Source organism: Pseudorca crassidens, chromosome 5, assembly GCF_039906515.1.
Source record: "Pseudorca crassidens isolate mPseCra1 chromosome 5, mPseCra1.hap1, whole genome shotgun sequence".
Taxonomy (NCBI): domain Eukaryota; kingdom Metazoa; phylum Chordata; class Mammalia; order Artiodactyla; family Delphinidae; genus Pseudorca; species Pseudorca crassidens.
In genome coordinates this window covers 50,444,074-50,457,141 of record NC_090300.1, presented here as the reverse complement: position 1 = coordinate 50,457,141, position 13,068 = coordinate 50,444,074, and the positions used below count along the sequence as shown (strand labels likewise).

Sequence of the window (13,068 nt, the reverse complement as noted above, 5' to 3'; positions counted from 1 at the left end):
GAAAGAAATATACAATTATCAACATTTGTGCTAAAACTTCAGTTGTTAAAAATGAAATGCTCCTTCAGGACAACAAGCTCCATTGCTTAAAAATACAGTTTTATTTCCTACACAATGCACTCTCTTAGAGTTCCTGAAGTTAAATGAAGCATAGATTGGGGATATCCACCATTCTCATCACAGCTGTTGCAAAATCATGGAGCACATTGCAAGCTCAATGGGAAAGAAATTAACTGCCCATCTGTGCAGTATATATTTTTTGGCTTCTCATGCTTGATTAGTGGGAGGATTTTTCAGTATACGATAATCTAACCATTTCACAGAGATTATGTGTGAAATTGAAACACGAACAATAAGATCCTTCCTTTACCTCGAATCTTCTAGAAACAATTAGGACCTACTGCATGAATAAGTTATATTATTGCGATTTAACAAACATATTTGAGAGAATTAGTATCTCTGAATCAGACAGTTAAGGATTAATGGCCTCAAAACTAGCATTTTGTGGACATTAGATATGAGCCCTTTAGGAGTAAAGTAATAGCTATAATATTGAAAGGGGGTTAATATTTTTGTGACAAAAATATAAATGCTGTCTGAGAAATAAATGGTTTGCATATGACTTTGCTAGTCCTCATTAGAGAATCACCAGCAAAATATGGGCATATTCTGCTCTGGTAAACAGAAAACTCTTCACAGAAGAAGTCAACATATAATCAGTAGACTTATAACAGTGAATATAAAGGAATTTAATGGAAACTTGATAGTAATCATTAAAAAGCAATAATCAATGTAATAAAATAATGTATAACTTCAAATGATTGAGATTTTTAATTATGGCTATTTTACACAGTGCAAAGTCTGAGCAAGGACTAGAAGATGGTGAAATAAAAGTATAACATTCACGTTCAACCAATATTTCTCATTTGTCTACATTAGCTCACTTATGGAGCAGGAAGATAAAGTTCAAAAGATAAGGAGAAGAAAGGCATTCTAAATCAAAAGTGCACTCTACTTTGTAACCAATAGCAAAAAGGTAATATATTCAGTAAGATGTTGCATACCACGCAGTCATAGCCTGAAAATTAATTCATTATTTAGGTAGTGTTTAGCCTTTCATTAAAGAAAAGGAGTGCAAATAATAGATCTTCCAATACAGTTAACATTCAAATTATCTCTAAATGTCAGCTCTTTCCTTAAACATTTTAAGGAAGAAACTTAAAAGCAAATATGTGGCTTTGCTATAACAGAAGTGAGAGCCACAGGTTATGAAAAGAGGGAGAGGGATGGGGATAGGAATCAACTAGCCAGCCTGGGTGAACTTCGAGCTTAATTTGGAAAGGTTATAAGTCAGTTTTTGAAACAAAAATGCTGTTAAAAATCACTCAAAATTCAGTGGTTTATTACAGCAAACATTTATTCTCATGTTCACAGGTGTGTGGATTGGAAGAAAGCTTGGGTAATGTCAGCTGGGCTTGAATGGACAGTTCTACCTCAAGCAGTGGTTACATTCAGCTTAGATCCAGCCTGTGGGTGGAGCTCACGTCTGTCATGTATTTTTTATCTTCCTTGGTTAGTGGCTACCCAAGACATGTTCTCTTCTAGAATAGTGGTAGTGCAAGGGCCAGGTCAAACTACACAAGCACACTTACAGCTTCTGAAAATACAACAACCACTCCTAATCCACTGGCCAAACCAAGTCTCATGGCCAACGCCCAAATCAGAGAAATAAGAAAGTACACTATGCTATACTGAGAGGAGGTGTTGAAGGCGTTTCCTAGAGTCCCTATTCAAAACATAGGGACTCTAGGAAACAAAGTCATACAATATACTATAGATTGGAACAGAATTTCATGGGGGAAACAGATAACACACCCTTAAATGGGTCTTTGTTACCTGCAGTGAAAATCACAGGCAAAGTGAAGAAAATGGTTCACTGAACATTTTGTTCTATGATGAAAGTCCAAGATTTGCATTGATTTTATTTTCAACACAAACCAATTACACCAGGTGAATATAGAGAATCTTTGAAGGAACTGTCCATGATAACTACTGGGTGAAGGTGCAGCTAATGTTACAGAATCTCAGCTAAACCTGGAGTATATAGTAGGGTTTATTTACTTTTTGCCTTGTTTTACTCTGACTTTGATTTTTCATGTTTTGCTGTCAGCAGGAAATAAATGTATAGGAAGGGGTCCAACCAGAAAAGCAAAGTAAAATATCCATGAGTACGTATTAATATTTCCCTTTAAAAATAATATTTTAGTTGCACTAAACATTGTATATCTGTACTAAATAAATCAAATATATAGGGAAAATTACAAATAAACTCATGTTATTAATCTAAATTCTCAGTCCGTTATTATTCCCTAGCATACTTTAAGCACCTACTATGTGTTAGTCACTGTGTGTACTCCTGTGGTTACAAGGATGAAAATGACATATTTTCTGACTTGAAGAACTAGTGCAATTGGGATTAGACTCTTTAGACATTCTTTCTATCCTTACAGTGGTTGATTTTTTTTTCTTTTAAGAAAAAATATTGGACAATAACAGGAAATACACTTGACTAAGTTTTAGAAATTTGGATTTTAGCCCTAAATTTGTCTCTAATTATACATGCTACTTAAGCAAGTGACGAGAATACACTATATCTATTTCCTCTTCTAGAGAGTGGAAATCATGGTATTTGCCACACATATTACTAGAATTTCTGTGAAGGTCAAATAGAAGTGAACATAATATCAAGTTAAAGAAAACTATGGAAATTACTCTTTCGGGTCTGTATCATACTTGTGATTCTTTGGTCACTTGACATGAAAATACTAAAACTTAACATTTGAATTTTGCTTTTAATTTTTAAAAATATTTCCCATATATTATTGTAGAATAATGGCTCCACAAGTGTTCCTATGTCCTAATCCCTGGAACCTATAAATATTTTTCCTTAAATACTGAAAGATACTTTGCATATCTGATTTAATTAAGCATCTCGAGACAAGGAGATTATTCTGATTTATGTAGATGGACCCAGTAAAATTACAGGATCCCTATAAGAAGGTCAAAGTGAAGAAAAGTAAATCTGATGGAAGCAGAGGTTAGAGTGATGTGGCCACTAGCTAGTGAAATTGGTAGCCTCTAGAATCTTGAAAAAGCAAAGAAAAAGGAATGTCCTAGAGCCTCAAGAAAGAACCAGCTCTAGTGACACCTTGATTTTAGTCTAGTAAGACTGATTTTGGACTTCTGACCTCCAGAACTAAAGGTAATAAATTTGTGTTTCCCTATGGAAATGTGTGGCAATTTGTTTTAGCTACAGTAGGAAATTAATATACCCATGTATTACTTTATCTCTTTATTTTGTTATTATATTACTTTATTCATAGTCTTATCTCCTTATTACAAATTCTTTCCACTTCTTTCAATGTATGTGCAAGTCACTGCTTTTACTCAGTATTATTTACTATAGACACATGTTTTTCCCCTTCAAGAGAGAAGTGATTAGTCATTTCAAAAAACCTAACAAATATTAATTTATTATCTATATATCAAATTTCCATCATATAAATACTATTAATATATATTCATTTAAGACTAGTAAGAATAGAATTATATTTTTAACTAAAACTACACATGAATGACAAAGAATTTTCACATACAACTATGAGATAATATTCAAATGATATTTGCTAGAGTTTATACAAAAGAGTGACAATGGAAATGCTTACCACTAGTTCAGAGAACCTAAAACTAGGAAAATGAGCTAATACTTAGCTTATACACTGAAAAATGAGATTTTTAACCACAGGTTATAAACCATGAAATCAATGATTTGAAAATTATCAAAAACCTAACAAATGGGCTTCCCTGGTGGTGCAGTGGTTGAGAGTCCACCTGCCAATGCAGGGGACACGGGTTTGTGCCCTGGTCTGGGAAGATCCCACATGCCGCAGAGCGTCTGGGCCGGTGAGCCATGGTCGCTGAGCCTGCGCGTCTGGAGCCTGTGCTCCGCGATGGGAGAGGCCACAACAGTGAGAGGCCCGCGTACCGGAAAAACAAACAAACAAAAAAACCTAGCAATTGAAACAGAGCCAAGAAGAGACATAATTTGAAATAAAAGAAGAGGTAGATGAAGAGGCCAAGTAGCCTTGTAATTGAAGCAAGAGAGACGGATCTTAGAGGCAACATAAAGGACATTTTGAAGTCAGTAAGAGAGAGAAAGGGAGAATGAGAGAGGGGGGGAGAGATAGCGGACAAGAGGAAGAGAAATAAATTATATTATAGTGCAAATAGATGTCAGACCACCTATCCAATACTGGATATAGATTATGTAATTAGTATAGTAATATTTTATATATGTAAAAAGTTTTGAAATTCAGGGTTTCTGCTAGTTTATATCTGTTAATTAATTACAGATTTTCTAAGAATTTGATTCTCTGACAGATAGAAAAATTTTAAGGAGTACAGATTTTCTTGGCCCTATTCTGACAAGTAAAACAAACATGGAAAACAGGAATAATAAAAATCCCAGATTGATATGGCCATACCTAAAATAAATTGTGACTATATAAGCACAGACCCCAGACCCCCTATGCTGGTGACTCTTATCAAAGGGGAAATTAGCCTTTGGAGGCTAAGGAGAAGGAAATATTTAAGTAAGAAGAGTACCTGCTTCAGAGTTTGAAAAGACAATTGGTGGTACACATTCAATACCACAAGGACTTGACATATTTTTAATGTAATAAATGTTTATGGTTAAAAAGGAGTGAAGGACAGAAGAAATAATGAGGAGGAAAGGAGACAGGAATGAAGAGAGGAATAAAGGAAAGAGAAGAATAGAAGTATTATATGATAATTAAAATCAGATTCAGGGAATAACATGAGTTTGCAGGTATGATAGAAAATGGGTTAACAAATCAAGGAGGAAAGTTTGGTGAACTGCAGCGTTATGAGATGCTAGTCAGAAATTGTTTTTAATGTGCACTGATGAAAATCCTGTGCAAAGAATGTAAAATCACCAGAGGCAAGATACAGTCTTAGGAATTGAGTAAGTAGAAATTTGATGTGATAGACGTGCATTTTAACCTCTGATGTGATAGACCTCGTTTTCAATTCTAGGTTCCAGTTTTCCTCTTTCCCCACCTCTTTTTGTTTCTAGTATAGGGGTATATGTAGGGAAGTCTGGGAAACTAGCAGAGAAGTCAAGTCTTGGGGACTTAGGCATAAATGATAAGTGTTTAAACTGGCCAGTCCTCAATGAACAGTAAAGAGCTCTTCGAGGGTTGAGCTCTCTCTCTCTCTCTGTCTCGCTGTCTTCCTCTCTCTCTCTCTAATGTTCATGACCATAACTCTTAGTGGAGATATTGACTCTTTTCAGAAGCATCTTAGATAAGGGAGCTATTACTCTTCTGCTGGCTGTATGCTATTTCTGGCAGGTTTAGGTGGAGATAGTCTTTACATGGCTAGTGAGAATAATGAACTCTTTATTCACATTTATCTCTCAGTTTATTGAGCATATCATGCCTGTTCTTACTCTAGGGTCTTTATGTTACCCCTGAAATACTTTTTTTCTCCTTCAAAACTTATGCTTTCTTATAATTTTTCAAATCTTTTCCTTAACAGATTTTCCTTGGAAACCCTTTAATAAACATTCATATTCAGTGGATTTTTCCATCATAGTTCTTCCACCACAATTGTAATTATTTATTGTTTGATTATTTGTTTAACATCAGATGCCCTCGACTGTAAACTTCCTAAGCATAAAGATGGAATCTCTTTTATTCACTACCTCGGCTTACCTATCAAGGTGTCTGAAACATAAGTGTCTAACTTTTACCAATTAACTTAATTAATGGATGGAGAGGTGGATTGAGAGACAATGTATCAATTTGTGTGGCTCTCCTGAAAATTCACGATTAAGTTATATAAACAAATAATGAAAGGATTGGCAATGTACTGAAGAACAAATAAGACAGAATTCTCACACACCTGTAAAAGTAGCATAGGAAATATAAAAACAAAGGTAGATGGTGTTTATAAAAATGCTGAAAACAAAGCTGTTTTGCATGTTTTGTCCAAAACAAGAAAATTTAAACAAAACAGAACAAAATAACACTGTTCTGTTCTATGGTTTGACTGTTTTAACAACCTGGATCTGAATTAGCAAGTCCCTTCTTAAGCTGTTGCCTTAATTCTTCCAAAATATTTTTATGACTCAGATAGAATTCAGGATGTCTAACAGTCCTCTACACATGTTCCTGCTGTTTCATTCAGGCTGCTTCTTCTCTGGATATGGTTACTTACTAAGTCTTGATCTCAACGATGACACTGCTTTGTGAGGAACTTCCTCTCTATCAGGTCTAAGACTGATTTTCTAGAATAGATTGCACTGGTAGCCATTCCTGACCCTTCTCCTTTCTTAGTAGCAAAAAATTCTATCCCCTACACACCAGGCCAGTACAGCAGAACAGATGAGAGAAACAAAGGAGACCATGTATTATGGAGAGAGAGGGGTAGGCGTAAGCTTTGCCCATTCTCTGCTCTCCCATTGGACTTTAAAAAACATTAGAGTGATCTTGGCCTTGATTCATAAATTCAGATAAGTTTATCTGTCAAATTGTGAAAAAGAAGTGGGAAGCATTTGTATTTTTATCAATAAATGGAGACCCGTTTGTTACAGCAAAATAACAAATAAATAATTTAAAAATAAATAAAACTAAAGGATACAGTTGTAGATGTTGTTTAAGAAGCTGTCCTTGAGGACATTTCAGTGTATCTTTATTTCTGTAAGAGAGCCTCAGTTTGATAATTAGATGTGTTATTTTACTAAAAGTGTCAACTTAGAACTGGCATAATGGACCTGGGGATTCAGTGCACTGAGGATAAAATTTTGGGACATTGTCATTTCATGTTACCGTGGGATTAATTGAAAGCCTATGAAGTCTTAGCATTGCTGGATCAAGTATTCAACTGCTTGGATTTGAATTATGAATTATAACTTCTACTCTTCACTTTCTTTATAAAGAATCTTAAATTTTATGCATCATTCTCTCATCTGTAAAATGGAGATAACAATGATGTGTAGTTCATATATTCATTTTTTTGTTGAATCAGCTAATACAAATTAAAAATCTTAGCACAGTCTTTGGCACTCAGTACTCAATAGATGTTGGCAATGTTTATTTTAGCCTTCAGAATTCAACTGATAACTGAACGGGGCACGTGGTTATGGCATGAGCAACTAAAACTACCTTGGTCGAGGACATCACTATGGATCATAGAGCAACTAAAACAGAGATTAAGAGTTTCTTTACAATGGAACATTCTTCAGGGTGCAGGGTAATATCAGAGTCAGATGTGACAAAAGGGGCCTGAATGTATGTCTCCTGACACTGCTGTTCATGAAGAGGGTATCTTGTCATACAGCTGGTGGTGATCATGTTTACAGAGTCCAGGAACAAGGTATCCAGTGAATGATGTTAGTGCCCAGATGTGTGGTTTGGCTCTCCAGTGGTTTAATTATTTTTACCTTAATATTTTGTAGATTACTAGACAGTTTTATAAAATCCTAGTTCCTATCATTCCTATCATATTATCACTAGTAGTTTGTTAGGGATTGCATTGAAAATGTAGATTGCTTTGGGCAGTGTAGTAATTATCACAGTGTTGATTCTTCCAATCCAAGAACATGGTATATCTCTCCATCTGTTTGTATCATCTTTAATTTCTTTCATCAGTGCCTTATAGTTTTCTGCATACAGGTCTTTTGTCTCCTTAGGTAGGTTTATTCCTGGGTATTTTATTCTTTTGGTTGCAATGGTAAATGGGAGTGTTTCCTTCATTTCTCTTTCAGGTTTTTCATCACTATTGTTTAGGAATGCAAGAGATTTCTGTGCATTAATTTTGTATCCTGCTACTTTACCAAATTCATTGATTAGCTCTAGTAGTTTTCTGGTAGCATCTAAGGGATTCTCTATGTATAGTATCATGTCATTTGCAAACAGTGACAGTTTTACTTCTTCTTTTCCATTTGGATTCCTTTTTTCTTTTTCTTCTCTGACTGCTGTGACTAAAACTTCCAAAACTATTTTGAATAACAGTGGTGAGAGTGGGCAGCCTTGTCTTGTTCCTGATCTTAGAGGAAATGGTTTCACTTTTTCACCATTGAGAATGATGTTGGCTGTGGGTTTGTCATATATGGCCTTTATTATGTTGAGGTAAGTTTCCTCTATGCCTACTTTCTGGAGGGTTTTTGTCATAAATGAGTGTTGAATTTTGTCGAAAGATTTCTCTGCATCTACTGAGATGATCCTATGGTTTTTATCCTTCAATTTGTTAATATGGTGTATCACGTTGATTGATTTGCATATATTGAAGAATCCTTGCATTCCTGGGATAAACCCCACTTGATCACGGTGTATGATCATTTTAATGTGCTACTGGATTCTGTTTGTTAGTATTTTGTTGAGGATTTTTGCATCTACGTTCATCAGTGATGTTGGCCTGTAGTTTTCTTGTTTTGCAACATCCTTGTCTGGTTTTCGTATCAGGGTGATGGTGGCCTCACAGAATAAGTTTGGGAGTGTTCCTCCCTCTGCTATATTTTGGAAGAGTTTGAGAAGGATAGGTGTTAGCTGTTCTCCAAATGTTTCACAGAATTCGCCTGTGAAGCCACCTGGTCCTGGGATTTTGTTCGTTGGAAGATTTTTAATAACAGTTTCAATGTCAGTGCTCGTGATTGGTCTGTTTATATTTCGTATTTCTTCCTGGGTCATTCTTGGAAGGTTCTGCTTTTCTAAGAATTTGTCCATTTCTTCCAGGCTGTCCATTTTATTGGCATATAGTTGCTTGTAGTAATCTCTCATGATGCTTTGTATTTCTACAGTGTCAGTTGTTACTTCTCCTTTTTCATTTCTAATTTTGTTGATTTGAGTCTTCTCCCTTTTATTCTTGATGAGTCTGGGTAATGGTTTATCAATTTTGTTTATCTTCTCAAAGAACAAGCTTTTAGTTTTATTGATCTTTACTACTGTTTCCTTCATTTCTTTTTCATTTCTTTCTGATCTGATCTTTGTGATTTCTCTCCTTCTGCTAACTTTGGGGGGTTTTGTTCTTCTTTCTCTAATTGCTTTATGTGTAAAGTCAGGTTGTTAGTCCACTTCCTCAGTTTTAGGATGATTCCTTGTCTATTCAGGTATTACACAGGTACAGGGTCCATCAAGTTGGTTGTGAAGATTTAATCTGCAGCTCCTGAAGCTGCTAGGAGAAACTTCCCTGTTTCTTCTTTGTTCATACAGCTCCTGGGGTTCAGCGTTGGATTTGGCCCTGACTCTGCGTGTAGGTCACCTGAGGGCGTCTGTTCTTCGCCTAGACAGGATGGAGTTAAAGGAGTGCCTGATTAGGGTGCTCTGGCTCACTCAGGCCGGGGTCGGGGGAGGGGGGGGGCGGGGGGGAGGGTACGGAATGCAGGGCGAGCCTGACGCAGCAGAGGCCAGCGTGATGTTGCAACAGCCTGAGGCACCCTGTGTGTTCTCCTGGGGAAGTTGTCCCTGGATCACAGGACCCTGGCACTGGCAGGCTGCACAGGATCCCGGGGAGTGAAGGTGTGGATAGTGCCCTGTGCTTGCACACAGGCTTCTTGGTGGCTGCAGCAGCAGCCTTAGCGTTTCATGCCCCGCCCGTCTCTGATATCCCTGGTGATAGCCACGGCTCGTGCCCATCTCTGGAGTTCATTTAGGCGGTTCTCTGAATCCCCTCTCCTCGTGTCCCAAAACAATGGTTTCTTGCCTCTTCGGCAGCTCCAGACATTTTCCTGGACCCCCTCCCGGCTAGCTGTGGCAGTAACCCCCTTCAGGCTGTGTTCACGCAGTCCACCCCAGCCCTCTACCTGGGATCTGACCTCCAAAGCCGGAGCCTCAGCTCCCAGCCCCAACCTGTTCTGGCCAGCTGGTGAGCAGACAAGCCTCTCGGGCTGGTGAGTGCTGGTTGGCACTGATCCTCTGTGAGGGAATCTCTCCGCTTTGCCCTCCGCACCCCTGTGGCTGTGCTCTCCTCTATGGCTCCGAAGCTTTCCCTCCGCCCACACCCCGTCTCCACCCGCGAAGGGGCTTCCTACTGTGTGGAAACTTTTCCTCCTTCACAGCTCCCTCCCAGAGGTGTAGGTCCCATCCCTATTCTTTTGTCTCTGTTTTTTTTTTTTTTTTCTTTTGCCCTACCCAGGTACATGGGGAGTTTCTTGCCTTTTTGGGAGGTCTGAGGTCTTCTTCCAGCATTCAGTAGGTGTTCTGTAGGAATTGTTCCACATGTAGATGCATTTTTGATGCATTTGTGGGGAGAAAGGTGATCTCCACATCTTACTCCTCTGCCATCTCGAAGGTCCTCCTATAACTTTTTATTTACAGTGTATTTTGTCTGATATTAGTATAGCCACCCCAGCTCTCTTTAGATTACTATTTTTCACGGGCTATTTCTTCTATCCTTTCACCTTCAACTTGTATGAGTCCAAAGTGAGTCTTTTATAGACAGTGTGTAGTTGGATCATGTCTTTTATCCATTCTGTCAATCTCTGCTTTTTGACTGGCAAGATTAATCCATCTACTTTTGAAGTAATTACTGATAAGGAAGTACTTCTGCCATTTTGCTATTTGTTTTCTGTATGTCTTACACCTTTTTGTCCCTCATTTTCTCCATCACTGCTTTCATGCTAATTTTCTGGTAGTATTCTGTTTTGATTTCCTTCTCTCTCTTTTTTTCTTTGTGAGTGTGTACATTTCTTAGGGTTTATGGTGACAATGTGTTTTAACAAGTCAAGCTAAAGACCTCACACTATGTGTCATGTGTTGAGCCCTGTGCTGTTTGTGTTTTAGTGGCATCTCCTCAACATTCTATAGCTCCTGTAGTAAGCAGTGGTGATTGAGACCACAGTGATCACAGCCAGGGGCTGACCTCAGTGAGTTTCCTACATTTATCCATTTTACAGATGAAGAAACTGGGCTTAGAGGCTTTGAGAGATTGAGTGACTTGCCAGGTTTACAGAGGGGTCACTGAGCTGGGTGGCAGATGGGTGGGGCTGAGGAAAGGGCTGGAGAATTGGAGGTAGGAATCCCTGGACCTGATACTAAGCAGGGCTCCACACATATCTGCTGCACAGAGAAGTGTGGATCAGTGTGGCAACTGGACAGTGCTACAAGAGGAAAGTGCAGAGCCCTGCCTCTGCCTCCTAGTGCCAGTGGCGTAAGCAGATGCATGTTTTAGGTGCTGAATAACAAACTCCTTGTACTTACTCAGCTTCTTGCCAGCTGGGCCAGCGTCTCTGCGCCTCGTCAAGTTCCTGGCCAGGCTGACCATGGTGTGTCTCCCTGAAGGAGTTGAGGCTTGCATTCTGACCCAAGATGGATCCCTGGTAAGTACTTAGGTCTTGCTTCCTTGGAATTTGTTTCTGGAAAGGGAGTAATATTTACAGTTGAGCATATGGGGGAAAGTACATGTGGGGAATGTTGGAGACAGATTTAACTGGGGTCCCAGCAGGCTACTCAACTCCCAGGAATAGGGTATGGTCAGGACCTGTTTCTGTAGCCCTGGTCTCAGAGGAAAGGACAGTAATGCTGACACTGGTAGGGCAAGGCCAGGCAGCACAGGCTAGGGGACAGCTGTACCGCGCCCAGGGCAGCTTCACAGAAGAGCTTTCAGGTCTAACTAGGAAGATCCTGTGGGTCCTTAGGTTCCCAGCCAGACCATGCTTTCCTGTACCATCTCCCAATGGGAAGATCATGCCATGTCCTCAGGGTACTGCCTATGCTCAGGATGAGACATGAGAAGTGATGGTTGTAGATTTTAAGAAGCAAACCAACAGGTTGTGGTCAAAGAAAAACTCAGTGCAACAGTATCAGTAGTGGGTTGATGGTTCCCAGGATTCATGGGGACAAGCTGGCAGGACCTGCTGAACACGAGGCCAGCCTCACTGGGGAAGGGAGTATATGGGTGCTATCCCTGACCCCCAGGCCCTTCTGGAGGAGGGGTAGGATCCAGCCCTGTAGTTACCATGGGAAGAGCTTACAAAAGTGACCTTCTGCAGGAGGAAGCTTGGATTGGGATGTAGATGGGTGCCAAGCAGCAGAGAAAAATGGCACCCTACCCCTGGTCTTTCTGGGGCCCCCATGGTCCCAAACCCTCCCCTAACCACCCAAGGGCTGGCAGCATCTACCCCTTGGGGTGCATCTGTGTCATGTCAATTGGAGGGGCTGCCACAGAACAAGGGTGGGTAGGTGGTAGGTGCTCCCCTTTGCCTGCCTCATCTGGCCTGGGTTACCCTTTGGTGAGGTGTTCTACGCTTGGGGCATGGGGTTCACGGGGTTGCAGCAGGACAGCTGAAGCCATTGCCACTTCTTCCGTGCTGGGACAGCCGTGATTCGGGGTGCCCAGGGGTCGCAGGACACAGACCCCAACCAGTGGTGAGGAAGCCACAGCCTAATGGACGCACCTCACTGCTGCACCTTCTTCTCAGCTCTCCATCATGCTCATGCTGTTGCATTTGAACCCGCTCGTCCAAAGGTCATGAAGAACTGGAGCGCTTCGAGAAGCAGCGGCAGCTGGAGCAGCTGAGCCCAGCCAAACTGCTGCTGCTGAGGAGGAACAGGGGCCACTGGGCCGACTGGCTCCAGGTGTACAGCTGAGGCCAGTCATACGGCCCGGTGGCCAGCGAAGCTCCAAGTTGTTGGGGTGCCAACTGTCACCATTTCCTCATGAGGCGGCCACAGATGAACCCCGACCCCCATGCAGGGAGCCAAACGCGGGCGGGGTGGGAGTGAGGGACTGCATTTGCGGGAAAGCCACGATCCCAGAGCTCCACTAGGAAAAACAGAAAAGCGCGCTGGCGCCGCCGTTTCCCGGCGCACTGAGCGCATGCGCGTCGCGCAAGCTGAGCGCGCCCAGTACGTCCCGCGGAACTACAGCTCGCGGAGCGCCGAGTCACGCCGCCGAACCGAGAACCCGGACGTCTCAGAGGCAAGGAAATCCCTGTCCCTTGTCTGTCCCTCTCTTCATTTTCTGAATAGTGCCTTCAGATGGCCAAAA

The 13,068-nt window shown here is 40.6% G+C and overlaps 1 pseudogene; it reads right to left on the bottom strand.

Annotated features, from left to right (window-relative positions):
- LOC137224257 (dysbindin-like) overlaps positions 1–7,436 on the bottom strand; it is a 101,572-nt pseudogene extending 94,136 nt beyond the window's left edge.
- Between the last annotated feature and the right edge of the window lie 5,632 nt (positions 7,437–13,068).